The sequence below is a fragment of the Monodelphis domestica genome, chromosome 4, assembly GCF_027887165.1.
Source record: "Monodelphis domestica isolate mMonDom1 chromosome 4, mMonDom1.pri, whole genome shotgun sequence".
NCBI lineage: Eukaryota > Metazoa > Chordata > Mammalia > Didelphimorphia > Didelphidae > Monodelphis > Monodelphis domestica.
Genome location: NC_077230.1, coordinates 296,708,215 through 296,728,613, shown reverse-complemented (window position 1 = coordinate 296,728,613; position 20,399 = coordinate 296,708,215). Strand labels below are relative to the sequence as shown.

Genomic DNA, 20,399 nt, shown 5'->3' with positions numbered 1-20,399 from the left:
AAATGAAAGCTGCAGATGTTTGCATATGTCTTATTAGAGATTAAACCTGGAGGAGGTGCCAGCAGCAAAATAGCTTAATAAACATTTGCAATGAATATAGTTGAAGTATAGAAGTGAATAGTGTAGGCAGGCTCTTGTTTCCTATAAATAGAACCCTAGAATTTTTCTGTCCCAGAATAACCATTTTCATATTGCTTTTCTCTTGCTTTGAGTTATTCGTTCTTTGGAAATGAACTTATTTTAGGCAAGTGTTGGAATGGACAAATGCCAGCACCTGTTAGTTCAGCGAAAAAACCCAATGAGCAAAATAGATAATGTATGCATGTGAGTAAGCAACAGCAGGCTGTATGGCGAGTGCATCCCAGTGTTTTTGTGTGAATGTATTTTTTTAGCATGAATAGAAATGATAACATTGAATGAGGACCCTTTCAACATTTGCTTTCTCTATTTACCATGCTTGTTTACCACAATAGCCTGACTTCTCCAGTCAACACTGGAAGACAGAGATAACATTTCAGTGACATCCAGTTCCTTCTACTAAATACTAAATCAATAGTATCTAGCTGCATCATTCTGGACACCAACAAAATAGTGGTACTCTGGTATTATTTCTCAGAAAAGGCCTCCAAAAAAAGGGGGGGTCCTCCAACTACTAGAAAATGCTGTCTGGGCAAGTAGTTTTTTGTTGAGTGAACCAGGATAGTCTAATTGGTAATAGAAGGGGAGAAGGATCAAGAGAGAATTGTTCTTGCATTGACAGTGAAAGCTGTATGGTAAGGAAGAAAGCTTACTGGGCTAGGAATCAGAAGACCTGGATTTAAATCTTGATTTCCAGCAGCTTGGTGCATGACCTTGGGTAGGCTATCTACCATCTCTGAGCCTCAGTTTCTTCATCTGTAAAATAAGACACTTAAACTAAATGAAATCCTACAGTTCTATGAGTCTAAAGATGGCCCTTATGTTTGTGGATGGGATATATGGACACTAAGCATTGAATTATAAACCCATATTTGCTGTTAAAGCACCTTGAACAAGTTGCTTAACCTTTCTGTGCTCCTGATTTCCCCATCTGAGGTCAGTTTTATGCATAGTCAGAGTAGGCAGTCACCTACTTTATAGGTAGGATGGCTTGAAGGGTAATAGGAAGGTTATCCCTCCAAAAATATCTCCTCTACTGAGGCATGACAATCCACTTATTAGCACTCATTCCTTCTTATGAAACATTATCTTCTCTCCACCAGTAATCTTCTAATATTCTAGCTAGCGATAATCTCCAACCTCAGAGTAGAAATAAATCTGTCAAACTGCTTTCTTCCCTATAGAAGAGTTGGAAGCATAAAATCACTGGAGGCAAGAGAGAAGGTATAGAAGTGGGAGGGAGTGAATGAGAACAATCCACATACAAAACCTGTCAAGATTTGTAATCTATATTCCCCACAAACAACCTATGAGGTCCATTGTGCAAATATTGTTATCCATATCTTGTAAACTGGGAAATCAGGATTTGGAAAAATTAAACCACTTGCTGATGGTCACAAGGATAGGAGATGTTGGAGTCAAGATTTGAAAACAAGTTCCTAATCTCAAGTCCAGGACCGACACTCTTATTGCCTATATAACCCTGCTTTGAAAATGAGCTTTGCCTGATTCAGCATTTTGCCTTAGGCTATGCCCAGCCTGATTCTCAAAAGCAGAGATTAAAGGGGTCAGATTTACTACCATGCCCATTTTCCCTCCCTCTCCATTTTTTTTTAACACCCAGATCTTCATTGGAGGTGTTAATACCTCTCCAAAAAACAAAACGCTGTCTGTGCAGTTGACCATATCCTCCTATATTTTATTTTATTTCCAAACTTTTACTTTCTATCTTAATAACAATTTTAAACCAGAATGATAAAGGCTAGGGGTTAAGTGACTTGAACAGGGTCACATAGCCAGTAAATATCTGAGGCCAGATTTGAACCCAACTCTGGACCTCATACTCTATTCCTGAGTCACCTAGCTACGCCCCTCTTATACTTTGGCAGCCTATTCCTAGTCAGTTCCCTGAAAGTGACCAACGTTTAGCCTACAGCCCATTAGCACTGTTTTTCCCTAGAACATGAGCATAGTTTCTGATTTTGCCTGCTAAATGCAGGAAGGCTTCAAAATTGTGCTATATCTTATCTGAAAAAGAATTTATGATGAAGGTAAGATAATCAGAAGAGTAATCTCATAAGAAAATTATGAGCAAGCTCTAAATGAGTCAATTGACCATGGTCTTTTTCTTTTTTTTTAATTCTTTTTGAAGTTGGGTCTCCCTAGGCTTGAAGTCTAGTGGCCCTTCTTGTGACCCATTGCTGGTCAGCATGGAAGCTTTGACCTGTTCCATTTCTGACCTAGGACAGTTTATCCCTCCTTGGGTAGTCTAATGGATCCTCTGCTCCTTACGGCTCTCTATACTGGTTCCTTATTGTAGTTCAGAACTCCCTAACTAAGGTAATCTACCAGCTTCAGCTTCCCCAGTAGCAGGGACTGCAGGATCTACCACCACATCTAGCTTACCCTGAATGTTTCCTAAAGTCTGAAGTTGCCCTCTTGCTAAAGAGCCTGAAAGGATATACTTCTGAATAATATTATATCAAGTGATTTGTCTTCTACTACTGAATTCCTGTAAATAGACCCTCTCTTTGATGCCTCCTTCATCCTAGCATCCTGGCACTTGGTGTGGAACTTACTCGAGGTCTGTCTCAGGTTTTGTCTGTTCTCCATCATCTACTACACTTATCCTGTGTTCTATTCCTTTAGAGCCTTGTTCTCTGTCACAGAGCTGCAAAAACTGATGTTGGGGGCGCTAGTAATCATGCTTGCATTTTAAAAGATCATATCTTGTAGACTAGACCTCAAGGGCAGTCAAAGCTTTTTATTTTTTTTAAGTAGAAAATATGCCTTTTATTGGTTTAACTTCATACAATAAAAACATAGAAATTAGCTTTGTATAGTTAGAAGAGCAGAACTATCAGGTTGGTCATCTTGAGCAAACCTCTGACTCTTCTTCATCTAGAAAACTAGATAGTTCAACCAGACGATTTCTAAGGTCTCTTACAACATTAAAATACTGTGTATATATATATAATTCTGTCTCATAAGTAATATGAAAGTGACATACATATATTTTGACATGATATATTTCTCTTGAGATGATGATATTTTCATCAGGAGTAAAACAAGGGGCTCGTAGATTACTATGCATGTACATGTGTATTTATCTTTTAAAGCACACACATACACAAAAATGCATTTATATCTCAGAATAAAGTTCTCTTATAGACCCCAAAACTTCAAGGAATCTGACATCTGACTACCGGTACCCATTCATTAAGTGCCTCCCTTCCGTGAATTCTTTTTTTTCTTTTTCTTTTTTTGACTTTTTAAACATTATTTTATTTGGTAATTTACAAACATTATTCATTGGAAACAACGATCATTATCTTTTCCTCCCCCCCGCCCCCCTTCCACCACTTCTCCCATAGCTGGCGCACAATTCCATTGGGTTTCACATGTGTTCTTGGTTCGAACCCATTTCCATGTTGGTATTTGCACTAGAGTGTTCATTTAGAGTCTCTCCTCAGTCATTTCCTCTCAGCCCCTGTAGTCAAGAAGTTGCTTTTCATCGATGTTTTTACTCCCACAGTTTATCCTCTGCTTGTGGATAGTGTTTTTTAGGTCCCTGCAGATTGTTCAGAGACATTGCATTGTCCCTAGTGGAAGAGTCCATTACCTTCGCTTGTACCACAGTGTATCAGTCTCTGTGTACAATGTTTTCCTGGTTCTGCTCCTTTCGCTCTGCATCACTTCCTGAAGGTTGTTTCAGTTCCCATGGAATTCCTCCACTTTATTATTCCTTTGAGCACAACAGTATTCCATCACCAACATATACCACAATTTGTTCAGCCATTCCCCAATTGAAGGGCATCCCCTCATTTTCCAATTTTTGGCCACCACAAAGAGCGCAGCTATGAATATTCTTGTACAAGTCTTTTTCCTTATTATCTCTTTGGGGTACAAACCCAGCAGTGCTATAGCTGGATCAAAGGGCAGACAGTCTTTTATCGCCCTTTGGGTATAGTTCCAAATTGCCCTCCAGAATGGTTGGATCAATTCACAACTCCACCAGCAATGAATTAGTGTCCCCACTTTGCCACATCCCCTCCAGCATTCATTACTTTCCATAGCTGTCATGTTAGCCAATCTGCTAGGTGTGAGGTGATACCTCAGAGTTTTTTTGATCTGCATCTCTCTGATTATAATCCATTAACAAAAGAGGACACTGAATAAGGAAACACTTCCTTATAGTCCTTCTGACTTCTGGATCCACAGGCTTGATGCACTTCTGTCTTCTCTTTCCCTTCTGCAACACCTTCACTTCTCTCTACAGCTTCTCTGTGATTGAGCTCCAACTGAAATTGCATGTTGTAAAGGTGGAAGGGAGCAGGATTAATTTCTTGATCTTGTTCTTAAAGTCATTGCTGCCACCATGATTGACATCATCTTCATGGCTATGACTGTCATTGTGATCACTGCCATCACTGTAGTTGTCTTTACTTTCATTATGCATGTTTGTCTCCTCTTTCTCTTCCTGTGAGGAGAGTGTACAGTCAGGTGATCTCTGGATGAGGGCATCTTCCAAGTCTTCCATATGTCCTGGGACAAATTGGGGAGATGCATGAAGATGCTTCCTGCCTGCAGCCTGCAGCCCTGATCGCCCTCACCTGGTACCTGGTCCTGGCCTTGCCCATCCCCGAAGCCGCTCCTGCTCCTGGCCTCTCACCGGCCTGCTGCCTGCCTATTTCTGTGCCCCAGACGCTGGAGCACAACCCCAGATCCTTGAACAAATCGATCAGGACTCATTGTGACCAGCTGGTAACAGTATTGGCCACATGGGAGGAGGGGAGAGATGAGGGAAAGGAGACCAGGCAATTTTCCCTTAGGCTAAGCCTCCACGTGGATGGGGGTATTGGCCACAGGGGTATCAGAGAGGGGAAAGAGAGAAAAGACTAGAGAGAAGAAACAGATCTTTTCAAACAGAAACCTAAAAAGCAATGGGTTTAAAAGGATTTTTGACTCTTCTGGCAATTTCATTGATTTTACCTGCCTATCTGGGAGCAGACTCAGCCCAAAGATTCAACTTTAACTTTGGGGGAGGAAAATGGGTGGCCCAGCGAACTGGAAGCCAGGCCGGGAGACAGGAGGACTCTAGTTAAAATCTGGCCTCCCATGCTTCCCAGCTATGTGGCCCTGGACGGATCCCTTGAACCCCATAGCCTAGCCTTTACTACTCTACCTTCGGACAATAGACATTTAAATGGATAATTAAAAACAAACAAACAAACAAAAAAACCCCAAGGAACTTTGAAGAGACTAAAGGCTATATTCTAAGGCATTTCAGACTCCAATGGTTTATGAAAAATCTCTGTATTCTATTACATTGTTTTGTTTAAGATATAACTTTGTGATTTTTAAGTTCATATATTACTGGATTCAATATTATTCTGCTTGAACTGAAGGTTGATTGAATTTATTTTGAATGTACTGAGTTTTAAAATTCTGTTGTTTTTCCCCTATAACTGTGTTGAACAAATATTATTGTGAATAAGCCCATATATGAAAAAACAGCTTTTTTCTATTTTGCTGAAGATAGATGGACTTCAGAACTGGTTATAATTGTATTAACAACCTTGGAAATTTTAATGTGCTAAATACCTCAAATGATTTGATTTTAAGGGTTTTTTAAATATGATTTTTGGAATTTTTTTTAACAATCTGGTTATTTTTGCCTGCCCCTACCACGAGGTAAGGCCCATTAGCTGAAGTGAAATACATTTTATAAACCCCAACCTTCCCACATGTGAATGGAAGTTGGGCAGTTAATTTCAGGGCATTTGTACCCTTAAAAAGCCTCCAAAAGGAGCACCCCTTTATTTATACTCTTCAGCTCACTACTTTACTTGCACCAGAATGATATATAGATTTATTGATTATGTTCTAAACCCAAGATGAGTTTTACTTTGTTTAAAAAAATATATTTATTACCAAGGTTGAAAGATTGCTATGTTTGTAAAAATTGTGACAAATGTCCATCAATTCATAGGTTTTAAAAATGTCATACAGCAACTTATGTGAAATATGAAAGTGTCTTTGTTTGCTATTGTAATTAATTGGGCTATTGAGAATTTTGGGGATTTTGATATCTACATATTTGTACTACTGTATTTTTAAAGATGAAAAATTGTTAACCTTGTTCAATTCATTTGCCTTCTACTCACAGTGATCATGGCCAGATACAAAGAGGAAATGGATCTCATTTTTGCTGAGAAAGCCTTGTATTTTATATTTTCTTAAATGACACAGAGTGTCAATGATTATAAGCTATATTTTTGAATTTTAAAGCTCTTTTATTAATATATATTTCTTGCATGTGCAATATACTTTTTCAGTTTTTTTAATTATTTTTTCTCTCCTTTTTATATTTCAAGCACATGTCACCAGCATTAAGATTTTCTTTAACTTTTTGACTTTTCAGTGCTACAAGTTTGAAATACATTTGCTAATGCATGCCCTAAAAGGCTTGTGACTATAAAAACGATGCCACTAATTATTTAAATAAATTATGGGACTTTGCTTAATGATTCTGTCTGATTCCAGGACAAGAGATACACACAAGAGCCATTTCATAGGGCCAAAGAAAGGCCAATCTAGGATGGATTGATGCACTTCTAGGCCAATACAAAGGTCTTGAACCTAGTGTGAAGACTCGAGGTTACTATGTTTAACATGTGTTAAGATATAGGCTTTCCTTGTATCCACACTCACCTTGAAGATACTCACAGACGAGTATCCCCGAAACCTTGGCTCCTATAATCTGGTCCCCTTTTCTGCCTCTCATAGTGTGGTACCTTTCTGTAGTCCTGGCACTGACTAGGTAAATGCATCATTACTTAGATCATTTTGATTGGGTCCTGATTGAAGGACCTGTTATAGATTTATTTTTCTTCTACTTGGAATTTTTACACATAAGACTTTGATAGTCTATATTTTCATCCAGAGATTTTTCTTTTCTTTTTTATTTTTCTGATGTCTTTTTAATATCTCTTGCCAATTGATTCATATACCTCAGCCATGCATCCCTAAGTGATCCCGGTTTTTTATATCACCCTCTTAATGGGGGGGAATGTAAAAAAAAATATCATTATTTAAATTGCAAAGTTTAAATTCCTTTTGAGAAGAATTTTAGGTAAAGAAGATGCTACTTCCCTGAATCCAGAAACTGAACTATTGGAGAAGCCACCATGAAGAAGACTCCAGACCACAAGCTGCACAAAAATGAACTTTGGATGTGGTTAATGAACATTTATTTGCATGCATACTTTCATGCCAAAGGGGACTGCCTCCTAACTGGCTTTCTGTCAATGCATCCAGTAATTATTGGTTTTATTCTTTTCTTTCTCTTATCCTCAAATTATTGTAATCTTTAAATTGATTATGTTTTCATGATCCTTTGGAAAAAAATTAATTTTTTTGCAAACGATCAAATGGGGGGGATGTAAAAAATAGACTCGAATACAGGACTACAATCCCCATGAGCCTTTGCTCCACTTCCCCAGAATGCCTTGTAATCTCACCTGGGCCGAGATCGAGAAGGTATTTAAGCTGATTCAAAGGCTTTTGAGGGCTCTCTTGTCTCTCTTGGCTGGCTTGGACTTCCGTTTTGGGGCAGACATGGCGCTTTCCATAATGTAGGTAAGGTTGTGTGTCTAGACCTCCCTGTAGCCTAGACACGTGTTTCTTATCCTGAATTTTCTTAAATCTTTAACCTTTAATAAACCTCTAAAAAATATAATACTCCTTGCAGAGAGAACTAATTTCTACCACCTGCCTCAGTCTCCCCGTCTCCCCAAAATTTTAATCTTTACACCCCTTATTGTTTTTCTTGTTGTTTTGAGGCTTTTTTGCTTCTGTGCTATTTGCCATCTCTATCTGAGTGAGGGGGGCTGGCTCTTCTGTTATCTGTCTGGTATTCAGTGGCTTTAGCCCCAGGCAAATTGTCTGTCTTCCCCAGGAAGCCCGGAATTGCTGGTGTTTTGGTGTTACTACCCTCCTCAGTTCCCTCCCAATGTTTCTCTGTTGCCTTACTTCTATGCTCTGTGCCTGGCTTGACACTCTCAGATGTATTTCAATGCCTTTGCTGGCCAGAGGAGCCTGCACTCTGAGGGGGAGGGGCCGTGGCTTCCTGGAGTTCAAAGGGCTGGTGATAGGATTAACCTCAGACTGAGTATGCCCTGAGGCAGGGACCTTAGGTGAGACTCAGATGGAAGGATCTGGTCAGGGGGCTACATGCCCCCCCCCCCCCCCCCCCATCTCTCTCTGTTTCCCTGCTGTCTGGGTGCCCCCGTGACTGGCTCAGGTTGTTTTCAGGGTTCGGCCTTCAGAATAGCCAGCTCCTGAGGCCCTTTTGCCTGCCCTGAGGTTCCTGCTGCTGCCTCGGATTCAGTGCTCTGGGTTGGGGGGATGGGTCCTAGGACCTTCCTTTTGGCTACCCCTTAGATCGGGTTCTGAATTTGGGGGGGCCGTACCTTTTCATCCAGGTCCAGGAGGAGTGTTCCCAGGGTCTATTCTGTTGTTTGTTTTGAATTTTGGTGCCCTAGGAGCATTCAGTTTGAGATCGGTAAGGAAGGGTTTCTGGAGCTCTGAACTTTAGCTTTCTCTAAGCTGCCATCTTGACCAGAAGTCAGTCAAAGCTTTTTAACCCCTCAGGTCACACTTCATGAACAACTTCTTTTATGCACTATTCAGAGGATAAAGCCTGGTCCCAAGTCTTGTGGCTTTTGAGAACTAAACACTCTTTCCAAGGACTAGATTATAAGAAAAACTTGACTGATTCCCACATTGCCTATAAAGGATGATACCACTGCCTATTATTAAATATAAAAAATTAGTGAATTAGCAAGGAAATTATGAGAATAATTTTTTAAAATTGTGTACTCCATGCCATATATATTTTAACAAGTGTAATTTAAATTACTTATAATGCTATGTAAATATTTTGAACCAAGATCTTATTAAATTATTGATGTAAGATTCCTTTCTTCTTCCAAAGCTCGACCCCTAGTTATCTTCAGTGAACTATTATCACAAAATGAACCAGTTTATTTTGGAAAGGCAGTCCAAATGAGGTTCCTCAGAAACAGATCATTCTCTCCTTCCTCACCTCCACCTCTTAGGATTCTTGATTCCTTTCAAGACAGCTCAAGTCCCACAAGATCTCTTGAATTGATAATTGAGTTTTTATTTTTAAAAAATACATTCTGAATATATCTGTATATTAGGGCATTCACAGATCTACTGTTTACTTCCAGCCAACCAATGTATGGTTCACTAATAAAATATTTTGCAAGCTTTGGAGGTGATAGAGCTTATTGGCCACTGAGCAGAAAGAGCTGATGAATCTGTGACTGTAAAAAAGAGAGTGATGCCTCCCCTGACTTTTTCTTCTTTCCTTCCTCTGGAGGACATCATGCATTTCTGGGACATCCTGAGAGGAGAGGCCCTTTCCCACCATAAAGGCATGCCAACTGACTATTTCCATAAAATCAATGGGGCTCAGCTTTGTCAGCTTGAGACTGGGTGTCTGACTATACTTCTGCTCTATGTTTCTTTGTCTTTGTCTTATCTTAGATCAACAGGCATCACTCTTGAGAAGGATATGGAGATGACTTTGTGAATTTGAAAGGTTTTCACTTTCAGGGTTCAAACAGCTTTCTTTGGGTCCATGTCTTCCAGCAAGCCAAGCTGGGGCTTTGGGCTCTTCTGGCTGTTGGCCATCTTCTCTGAAAAGAACCAGAATAGTTGTCAGTGACTCCTCCTGAATGTAGGATGCGTTGATGAAGGACATAGGCTCTCTGGACTCCTTAAACTTTCAAGGGTGCCCCCAAACCTAGATACTTCCATATCAAGATGGATATTATAGGTGTTTGTTTACTTAGGATCAGGAAAATAGGCAAAAAACCCAAAGCAGAATCGATTGAACTGGACCACGCTCAATCTTGCCCTTGCTCCTTGTGGATTCCCTTGCTCTTGCTCCTGTGTGGAAACAGGGCACAGGCCATCTGTGGTAGAGAAGGACCACCCCTCTGCCACTCGTTAAAGGAATCCCAAAATTATATGATGATACCTTGAATAGATAGACAGGGGCTAAACTCACTCCCTTTTCAAAGATCCACTGAGTCATCAGCTTTTCCTGCTCAGTGGTCAATAAAAGGGTTGCTTTAATATTCCCCTAAACAAGTAGGTGGGGTGGTCAAGTAAATAGAGCATTGGGCCTTGAGTCAGGAAAGACCTGAATTCAAATCTGGCCTCAGATTCTTACTATATGATTATGGGTATTAAATCACTTAACTTTTGCCTGCTTTGGTTTCCCCAGCTGTAAAATGTGAATCACAATGTTGGCATGGATTTGGGCTGGAAAAATGACTTCTTGTGTTACTTTTTCTTGGATTTCACCATCGAGATTCAGTCTGACATGCTGTTTGGAGCAGTTTTCTGGTGTGAGGAGGAGGAGATTCATACTTCTTCCTGCTACTCTACCATCTTGGCAGATGCTACTGTTTCCTTCATTTTACAGATGAGTAAAACTGGGACCGAGAGAGGTTAAGTGACTCATCCAGGGTTACATAACCAGTAAGTGTCTGAAGCCACCTTCAATGCCACATTCACTAAACCACCTTGCTTCTTCTATATCTTGGTTTTATCATTCCTCAAATTAATAATTTTTATCCTTGTATATGATAATCTCCTCAGAGGAAATGAACCACAAAGATACAAATGCTGAGTTGTGTATGTGTAACTATAACCTTATTTATATTGTGTAGCCTAAAAATAAAATATTTGATGAGGTTTTACTTTTGATTCCTTCCAAATCTACATGCTATATGTTGATATTGCCTTGTTTCTAGTTTTACTCAGTATTTGTTTATTCCCTTCTTCCTCTTGTCTGTATTCATTTTTACTCACTTCCCCTTTCATATTCCTTCCTGTAAAGTCCTCTTCTCCCTCAAATAGCAGTTTCTGGAAATCAGCACTTCTCTCTAGTCTAGACTAGCAGGCCAGCTTTCACCACTTTTCTGCTACTTGGCTTCTCTGTCTACTAAAATATTGACATCAAGTCTGAACTCTCAAAAATAAAGTCTGTTGTCCTGTCTGTTTACTGAAGCTCGCCAAAACCTTATTTCCTTTCCATTCTCTTACTGCTTGTTGTTGTTAGTGGCATGTAATACATTACCCATATCCTCAAAACTATGATTATTATCCTCAAGAAGCGTGGAAAATATAAAACAAAAAAATGTAAAGCCTTTGATATCCAGTGGAGCCCAAGATCTAAGATGGAAGAGGGATACCAAATGCTGTATGCAGAATCTGTCAAGCTGAAATGAGTAGAAATGATGAGACATTAATTGGAAGAGTAAATGGAAAAATGATTCAAAAGAGCTGTTTATGATAAGTTTTAATTTTTTTTCTTTTTGAAATTGAATCTCCCTCGGTTACTCAGGCTTGAAGTCTAGTGACCCTTCTTATGACCCACTTCTGGTCAGCATGGAAGCTTTGACGATTCCATTTCTGACCTAGGGCAGTTTGTCCCTCCTTGGGGAGTCTAATGGATCCTCTGCTCTCTTTAAGCTTCGCCATACTGATACCAATCTTAGTGAGGACACTCAGCCAGCTTTAGCCCTACTACAACTCAGAACTCCCTAACTCAAGCAATCCACCAGCTTCAGGCTCCTCAGTAGCAGGGACTATAAGTATTTACCACCATATCTAGGATATCCTGGGCTTTTTTTAAAAGCCTAAAAATAAACTATTCTCAGAGATCCTGAAAGAATACACTTCTGAGCAATATCATATAAAGGTGTTTTGTCTTCAGCTGCTCAATTAACAGACCCTCTTTTTGATGCCTCCTTAATCCTAGCCTCGTGTGGCACTTACTCCAGGTCTCTGTGATGTTTTGTTTCTTATCCATCATCTATTATACCTAGCCTTTGTCCTCTTCCTTTAGAGCCTTGTTTTCTGATGTTGGGGTGATAGTAATTATACTTGTATTTTAAATGGTGACATCTTGTATACCAGACCTCAAGGGCAAGGTAAGAAATAGGCAGTCAGTCAGGCTTTTTAGCCCCTCAGGTTACACTTCATGAATAACTTCTTTTATGACCTATTCAGAAAGTAAAACTGGAAGGGACCTTGGAAATCCTAAAAAAAAATTATTTTATGGTTGAAGAAATTGAAACTCATGGAGGTTATGTGTTAGACCTAGGACCCAAACTTGGATTTTCTGCCTTCCTTATCTAGTGACTTTCAAACTGTACCACACTATTTCCCATAGTGATTAATGTTCTGAATTTTAAAGACTTTACATTAGATGTCCAAGATTACATCCTTATAATCTCTCAGCTAGATTATTAAAATAGCCTCCTCATTAGCCTCGCTCTTTCTAGCTTCTTTCCTTTTCAATCCATTCTTCACAGATGCCAAGTTGATATTTAATTTTTTATTTAAATTTTTTTTATTTTGAGTTCCAAATTCTTTCTCTCCCCCCCCCCACTTCTTTCTCTCCCCCCCCCCCCCACTTCTTATTACACCTATGAGAAGGCAAGGAAAATTATATTCATTATACATATGAAGTAATGCAAAGCATTTCTACATTAACTATGTTGTGAGGAGAAAAAAAGGAAGAAAATAAAGTGAAAAATATGCTTCACTCAGAGTTCATTAGTTCTCTCTGCAGGTGCATAGTATTTTTTATGTTGAATTCTTTGGAATTTGCATGGATTATTGCATTAATCAGAGTAGCAATTCACAGTTGATTATTATTACAATATAGTTGTTACTGTGAACAATGTTCTTCTAGTTTTACTTACTTCTCTTTGTATCATTTCATGCAAGTCTTTCCCAGTTTTTTTTAACCATTCCCTTGATCATTTACAGTACAGTAGTAGTCTGTCAAAGAGCATATTTGAACCCAGATCTCCTCTTATTGCCTATATACTGTGCTGGGAAAATGAATTTTGCCTGATTCACCATTTGGTCTGTACGATTAGTGAAAGTAGAAAGGAAAGGAATATTAGATTTACCAGCCATTTTTTTTTATACCTAGATCTTCATGTGCTTTTTTATACCAGATCTTCATTTGCTATGTCATCTACTACCTCTCAAAAATACACTATTTTGTGCAACTAACCATATCCTTCTATATTTTATTTTATTCCATTTTATTGTCATGCAAAACACATTTCTATATTGGTCATTGTTGTAAGAGCACACTCTTACATGACCAAAATTCTCAAATGAAACCAAAGATACAGGGATGTGAAAGATGATTCTAATAGTTATTTCTCTGGATTTCTTAACCCTTACTTTCTATCTTAGTAACAACTCTTAAGACAGAAGGACAAGGGGCTAGAGGGCTAAGTGACTTGCCCAGGGTCACACAGCTTGAAAATGTCTAAGACCAGAGAGTTCATTTTTCCTTTATTGTTTGCCCTAGATTTGACTCTAGCACATCATGCATTTCTCCCTATTCTCCTAATCCCCTCCCACCCTTATGTACCCTTTCATATTGTAATGTAGTCCCATAAAAATTCACCTGTTGGCAGGGTGTCTCCAGGTTCTGTCTACAATGCTAAAGCCCACCTTTTCACTGTTGCTTCTGCAGGCCTTTTGCCTTTGCTCCTGTCTTTCTATGTCCATTTATTTTATTTTATTTTACTTTTTAAAAAAAATTAAATTAATTAATTAATATTTTCCCATGGTTACACGATTCATGTTCTTTCCCTCCCCTCCCACCACTCCCCTACCATAGCTGACTCACAATTCCTCTGTGTCCGTTTAGAAAGAAATTTCTTACTGATCTCTTTACTGCCACTCTTCCTGCATTTCTTTCTTTTTTTGAAATCCTTACCTTCTTTCTTAGAATCAATTCTGATTATTGGTTCCAAAGCAAAAGAGTGGTAATGGCTAGATGATGAGGGTAAAGTGACTTTCCCAGGGCCACCCAGCTGGGAATTGTCTGAGATCAAATTTGAACCCAGGACCTCTTGTCTTTTGACCTGACTCCCAGTCTACTGGCTGACCTAGCTGTCCCCTCTACCTACATTTCTGTTATTTGGGCTGTTTGAGAAGCAAAACATATCTTTAGTTCTGAATTTCCCTAATAAAACTCTTTCAAAGTCCTCTTTGTTAAGGAATAGAATTTTAAAAAATGTTATTGTTTTTTGTTTCTCTTCTTCTAGATCTTTCTTCACTTTTGTGTGCTTGCATTTACAATCCCTTGTTCTCTCTTTTGTTTCATTGGTGATGCTTGCATTGCAGATTGCTTTTTTTTTATTCTACCTATTTTTTTCCCCTGTACAGGCCATAAATTCTGCTCTTATAATTCTCATTTCTTTTTTGAACCACCCAGGATTGACATGTTGTGGTTGCATGTTCTCTTTCCATTCCACAGGGTCCTCTGTCTCATCAAGTGCTGGGTGTCTTGTCTTGGTGTGCTGTCCTGGGTAGATCAGAGGGCTGCCATGCTAGTGCAATGTGGTTTTTCTTCCTGACATTAATTCTGCTGTACTGGTGCTCTAGTCTTGCCCATCCTGGTACTGGTAGTTCAGAACAGGGCTTTGGTCCATAGCAGAGTTTTGGTCCTGTAGGGTTGCTGTGATTTCTGTCTGTTGCTGTCCAAGCAAACTTCTGCAGCCTGGATCCAGTCTCCACAGTACAAGAAAGAGGAAGAGTAGATATGGGTATGGAGCTGGGTTTTGTTGCAAGCTCCAACCCATGTGCCCAGTCCTTGGATCTGCAAGTGCAGCCTTGCTGTTAATACTGTGGCAGCTGGGAGAAGAGTACTGAGTGAGTTCAGGATCAGTGAGCCTCAGTTTATGTTTTTTATTCTTAAAACTTCTCTTGAATAGAGAAAATTGAAGTTACCTTATCTTTGGCACAACATTTCTGTTTTGGAGAATTTGGGGAATTTGAAGGAATCAGAGAAAATGTTTAGTCTTCCATCTTGTTACTTATATGACCCAGAAGTTTTTATAACTCTCTACATTTAAATTAATTTCAGTGCATAAAGTGTCATCACAATTTTTCAATCACTTCCTCCAAGTCTTCATCAGGATTCCTTGTTCATTCATTCTTATTCAGTTTTCCTTTTATGTGGTTATAAGTCAGTGTGGAATTCATTCTTCTGGTTCTGCTTTTTTGCTTCGCATTATTTCATAAAGTTTTTTCCAGATTTGTTTTCCTCATGCTTGTCGATCTTAATGGCATCCCATTACGTTAATGTACCACAATTTATTTAAACATTTCCCAGTTGTGAGACATTGAGGTTTTTTCCAGCTTTTTGCAATTCTGCCTAATGCTGCTTTGAAAATCTTTGAACATATAAAACCTCAAAAATTTTTACCTTGTGAGGACAAGCAAATTAGAAGACCTGATTCTCTGGGTCACTCTCCTTCTTTATTTTCTCTGTGCTATATCATGATCAAATATTTATTTTTTATCAGTCTCCTTTGCCAACAAGCCAATGGTTGACATTAATAGAAGGCTTTGCATTTGACAAAGTGCTTGACTCAAAAAAGCCCTATTAGGTAGATAGTGGAAATATCTTTATTCCCATTTTATAGATAAGGAGACTGAGTCTCAGAGAGATTTAAATGACTTGGTCATAGATCTCAGAGCTAGTAAAACTTTTTGTTGTTGTTAAGTTGTTTTGGTCATATCTGACTCTTCATGACCCCATTTGGGGTTTTCTTGGCAAGGATACTAGAGTGTTTTGCCTTTCCTTCTTCAGCTCATTTGACAGATGAGGAAACTGAGGCAAACAGGGTTAAGTGACCTGTCTGGTTTATCACAGCTAGTAAGTGTCTGAGGCCAGATTTGAACTGAGGAAGATGTGCCTTCCCAACTCTAGGACCTGCACTCAGCAGCTATTCAGTTCAATTTAGTATGGCTTCATCAAGTGCTTCTTGTTCACCTAGGGAGCCAGGCATACAAATTCAAAAAGGAAGTTGTTCTTGCTCTCAAAAGGTGTAGAACTCTCAACTTCCAGTTTAGGGTTCTTTCTATTGCATTACAAAATTAATAAATATTTTTGAGAGCCTATTATGTATAAGGCACTGTGCTAAGGGCATTATTTATTCTCTGATTTTTTTTTTTTTTGGTCTGGACTCCAGGCATAGCCCTCTACTTTGAAAACTGCTTTCCACGCAGCTAAAAATAACAGTTAGCCTTTCTATATCGCTTTAAGGTTTGCTAAGCACTTTGCAAACATTGCCATTTTCTCCTCACAAAAACCTGGATAGGTAGGTTTATACTTATACTCTTATACCTCTTTAAAAAATTAAGTACTGAAGCATCAGCTAAGAGACTCAAGGTTACACAGTAAGTTTTTGAGGCAGGATTTGAACTCTGATCTTGATTCTAGATTCTGTTCATTAGTAGCCTAACTATAATCCTAGCAGCTGTACAAAATTGTATACACTGTATTCTACTTCCAGACATTTTCTGAAGTCAATTTTCTTCTTGAGGAATACAACCTACTTCCAACCATTCTTGATTGTTTCCTTACCATCGTTTTCACTTGTGCCTGATTTTCGTGATTTAAAAAATATACATAATTATAGAACAATAAATTTAATAACAATATAATATATAACATAACAATTACAATAATTTAAAGACCAAGTTTCCATATCTCTTCTTAATTTCTCTTCTTCTTTGAAACACAACCTTCTTCCAACTATTCTTGATTATATCCCATGCTCTTTACTTGGGCTAGATTTTCATGTTTTTTTTTAAAAATTTGTCTGATTATACAATAATAATAATTTAATAGCACTACAACAATTATTTACAACAATGACTATTATATAAAGACTGGGTTTCTCTAACTCATGCAGTCTGTAAATATAGGAATTTCTCTGACCATCATGAGAAATTTTACCTATTCTGTTTCCTTCATGGGCCAAGTTACCCTTCCTTAGGCAATCTTGTGACCTTATCCCTATTGTCTGGGGCTCACCAAATGCCACATTTGGAGCTGATACTCAATGACTTATCCCACTGCCACTCAGACCTCAAGAGCTCAATCTATCTGCCTGTCCTTCCATTCTTAATCAGCAATTCATGGGGTCCTTCTCTTGTCCTTTCTTCTCTAAGTCCTACCTAAGCTGTTTTGCCATTCTGCTTCTCTGATGTCACCATATGAGACTTGCCTTCCTCTAGCTGGCACCACCACATCCTCCTCTCCATGTCCCAACAGCCAGATAATTGTTAATCAATTGTCCAACCAACAAGCATTTTTAAAAATACATTTTTATTGCTATCATTTGCTTTTCACTTTATGGGTTTTTTATTAGTCTTCCTCTTTTTTCTCTCTCACAGATCATGATCCCATATAACAAAAACTATTTTTAAAGGAGAAAAAAAAGGAAGAAGAAACAAAAAACCCCAGCAAAATTGATCAATACAATTAAAAGTATAAATGTATATTATGTGTGTATATGTGTGTGCAATGTACCATATCCATGGACCAGCAAGAATTTTAAGCATCTACAATGCATCTGACACTATGCCAGAGCTAAGGATACCAACACAATAAAGGAGCAAAAGTCCCTACTGGACTTCTCAGACAACATTAGCATAAACTAACAGCATGTCTACATCTTTATTCCCTGTTACTTCTTCTAATGTGAGCTAGACTGGGATCAGATCAGATCAACTTGAGAAAAGGAAGAGAAAGATTCTTTTCCTCTGCATCTCCAGAAATGGTTCTTCTCCATGAATCAGAAGAGGAAGAAGGGGAGGATCAAATAAATGTGATCAACATTTAAGAGTCACCAACTTAAGCACTGCATTCAATTCCCCATTTCCATGTATTACAATGGCTATTCTCCCATGTCTGAATTGCTCTCCCTCTTTTATTATTATTATTTTATTATTAAAATTAATCAAATTATTAAATATTAAATAAATTAAAATGTAAAATTATTATTAATTTTTCAAAAGACTTTCACACATACTAGAAACACAGATGTTACTCTGATCAGCATAGGTACTCTTAGAATCTCTAACTGCCAGGGACATCTAGGTGGCCAGTGAATAGAGAGCTAGGCTTGGTGATAGGAGATCCTAGATTCAAATTTGGCATCAGATACTTTCTAGCTATGTGACCCTGGACAAGTCATTTAACCCCAATTGCCTAGCTCCTTACCCTTCTTCTACCTTAGTATCAATTAGTATCAATGCTTAGTATTGATTCTAAGACAGAAGGTGTGGGCTAAAAAAAGGAATCTCTATCTTTCTTCAAGACAGCTCCACCACCAAAAGGCTTTTCCTAGTTCTTCCAGCTTATTGTCTTTCCTTCTATCTTTTATAGGCTTATTTACATACATATTGTCTCCCTCATTAGAATGCAAGCCCCTAGAGAGCAGGAACTCTTTGCTTTTTGACTGTATCATCCACACTTAGCCTTTTACCTGGCACCTAACAAGTACTTAATAAATGCTCACTAATTGTTGTCTGGTGGACTTTCTTTTCTAAGGGACAGATACATTTGGTAGATTGTTTGGAGACTTAACTATAACAGAATTCTTAGAAAGGACCTTAGGGATCATCCAGTCCAATCCTTCACAGTTTACAAATGAAGAAACTGAGGTCCAGATAAGTGACTTCTCCAAGACGAATCAGCTAGTTATTGGCAGATCAAGGGTGCCCAGTCCAGGTTTCCTGGCTTTCCAGCTGTTGGAGGAAGGCTTAATGCATTGCCTATAAGTAGAACCCAGGCAGCCCCAGCAGAAGGATCTCCTTGAATATAGGGCAATGCTTGTTTGGGGTTAGTGAGCTAGTAGAGAGCTCCTTTTAAGTCTTTTTGCTTGGATGATTGGAATGAAATATCTTCCAGGGATGGTACTTTTATAGGAGACAGAACCCTCTGAGGCTTGTGTGCTTCAAGGTCAGCACTGGAACCCAAGCAGTCCTGGTGCCCTCCAGGAGGGAAGAGGTCTTTAGGTTTTTCTGGATCAAATGACCAAGAAGATGGGGGATGAATAAAGGGCTTGGAGTCAAGAGGAAATGCCTCTTTGCTTTGGATTTCAGAGTCCTTAAAGGGACTACCAGTAGCCACACTTGAACCCTTTCATTTTGAGAGATGGCTGGAGCCCATTGGGGTTGCCTTCGAGTCATGCTCCTCGTCCTAATTGTGCAGCAATTAGTAACCCAAGTTTTAAAAACTGCTGACTTCTGATCTAGATCCTTCCCTTCTTTTGAGAACCGTAAATTTTGTTACATTATCTTTGTAGCACCTCTGGGCAGTTTGAAGGTCTTTATTATTAGATATACATTATAGATGTGAAAATGGAAACATTAACAGATTAAACAACATAGCCTGAAGTCATATAGAGAATGGGGGAAAGATCAGTGGAGCATTCGGATCATGTTATCCAGGTCCAAGAAGCTGCCTGGCAGAGTGAAGACAGTGCTGGATGGGAATCTTAATTTAAACTTAACCTCAGTAAACTCATCTATATAATGGGGATAATATTCCACTTAGTACTCAATTCTGAGATTATATATATTAACTATTGCATATGTCAGTTACTATTACTACTATTTATGCCACATTATACTCTGGCAAGTTCCTGTAGATAAAAATTTGGAATGTTACCAAATAGTCTGAATGAAGAGTTTTTAGTGAGATATAGGGGAAAACCCGAAGAAAGAACTGGAAAAAGAATCCCCTCTCTCTTCATCTGACTTCAGGCAAGTGACACTTAATAGTGCCTACATGAAATAAAAAATATCAATCAATTTAGGATAGGGGGTAGAAGAAAGGGAGCAAACATTTATTAAACATTTACCAGGTGCCAGGCACTGTACTAAGAATGTGGTAAATATTATCTCATTTGATCCTCACACTAACCTCATGAGATAGGCATTTATATTGTCTCCATTTTACAATCGATGGGAAAAAGGTAAGTGACTTGTCCAGGGTCATATAGCTATTATGTATCTGAGGCTGAATTTGAATTTAGGTCTGACAGAACTCCCTGAGGACACAGTCAATGTTTTTACTTTGGTTTTTCTTTGTACCTCTAGTGCTTATTGCCTGGCATATTAGATAAGAGGAACAGGTTTTTGAAGGGACATCTGAAAGCATGGTTACAAAATGAACTCAGACCTCTAAGTCCATATATTCTCCTAGAGGATCTTACATTCTCCAGAAATGTCGTTGACCAGGCAGGCTTCAAACTGAATCATGCTTCAATTCTTTTTCCATTCCACCATGATACCCAGACAAGAGAAAAAATGTGTGTCATTCT

At 38.6% G+C, this 20,399-nt stretch overlaps 1 protein-coding gene and 1 pseudogene across 2 annotated transcripts in view; one reads left to right on the top strand and one right to left on the bottom strand.

Annotated features, from left to right (window-relative positions):
* Positions 1-20,399, top strand: part of ATP8A2 (ATPase phospholipid transporting 8A2) — an 860,692-nt gene that overhangs the window by 42,979 nt on the left and 797,314 nt on the right. The window lies entirely within an intron of this gene.
* The window catches only part of LOC100616975 (ATP synthase subunit gamma, mitochondrial-like), a 35,651-nt pseudogene that overhangs the window by 14,694 nt on the left and 558 nt on the right, over positions 1-20,399 (bottom strand).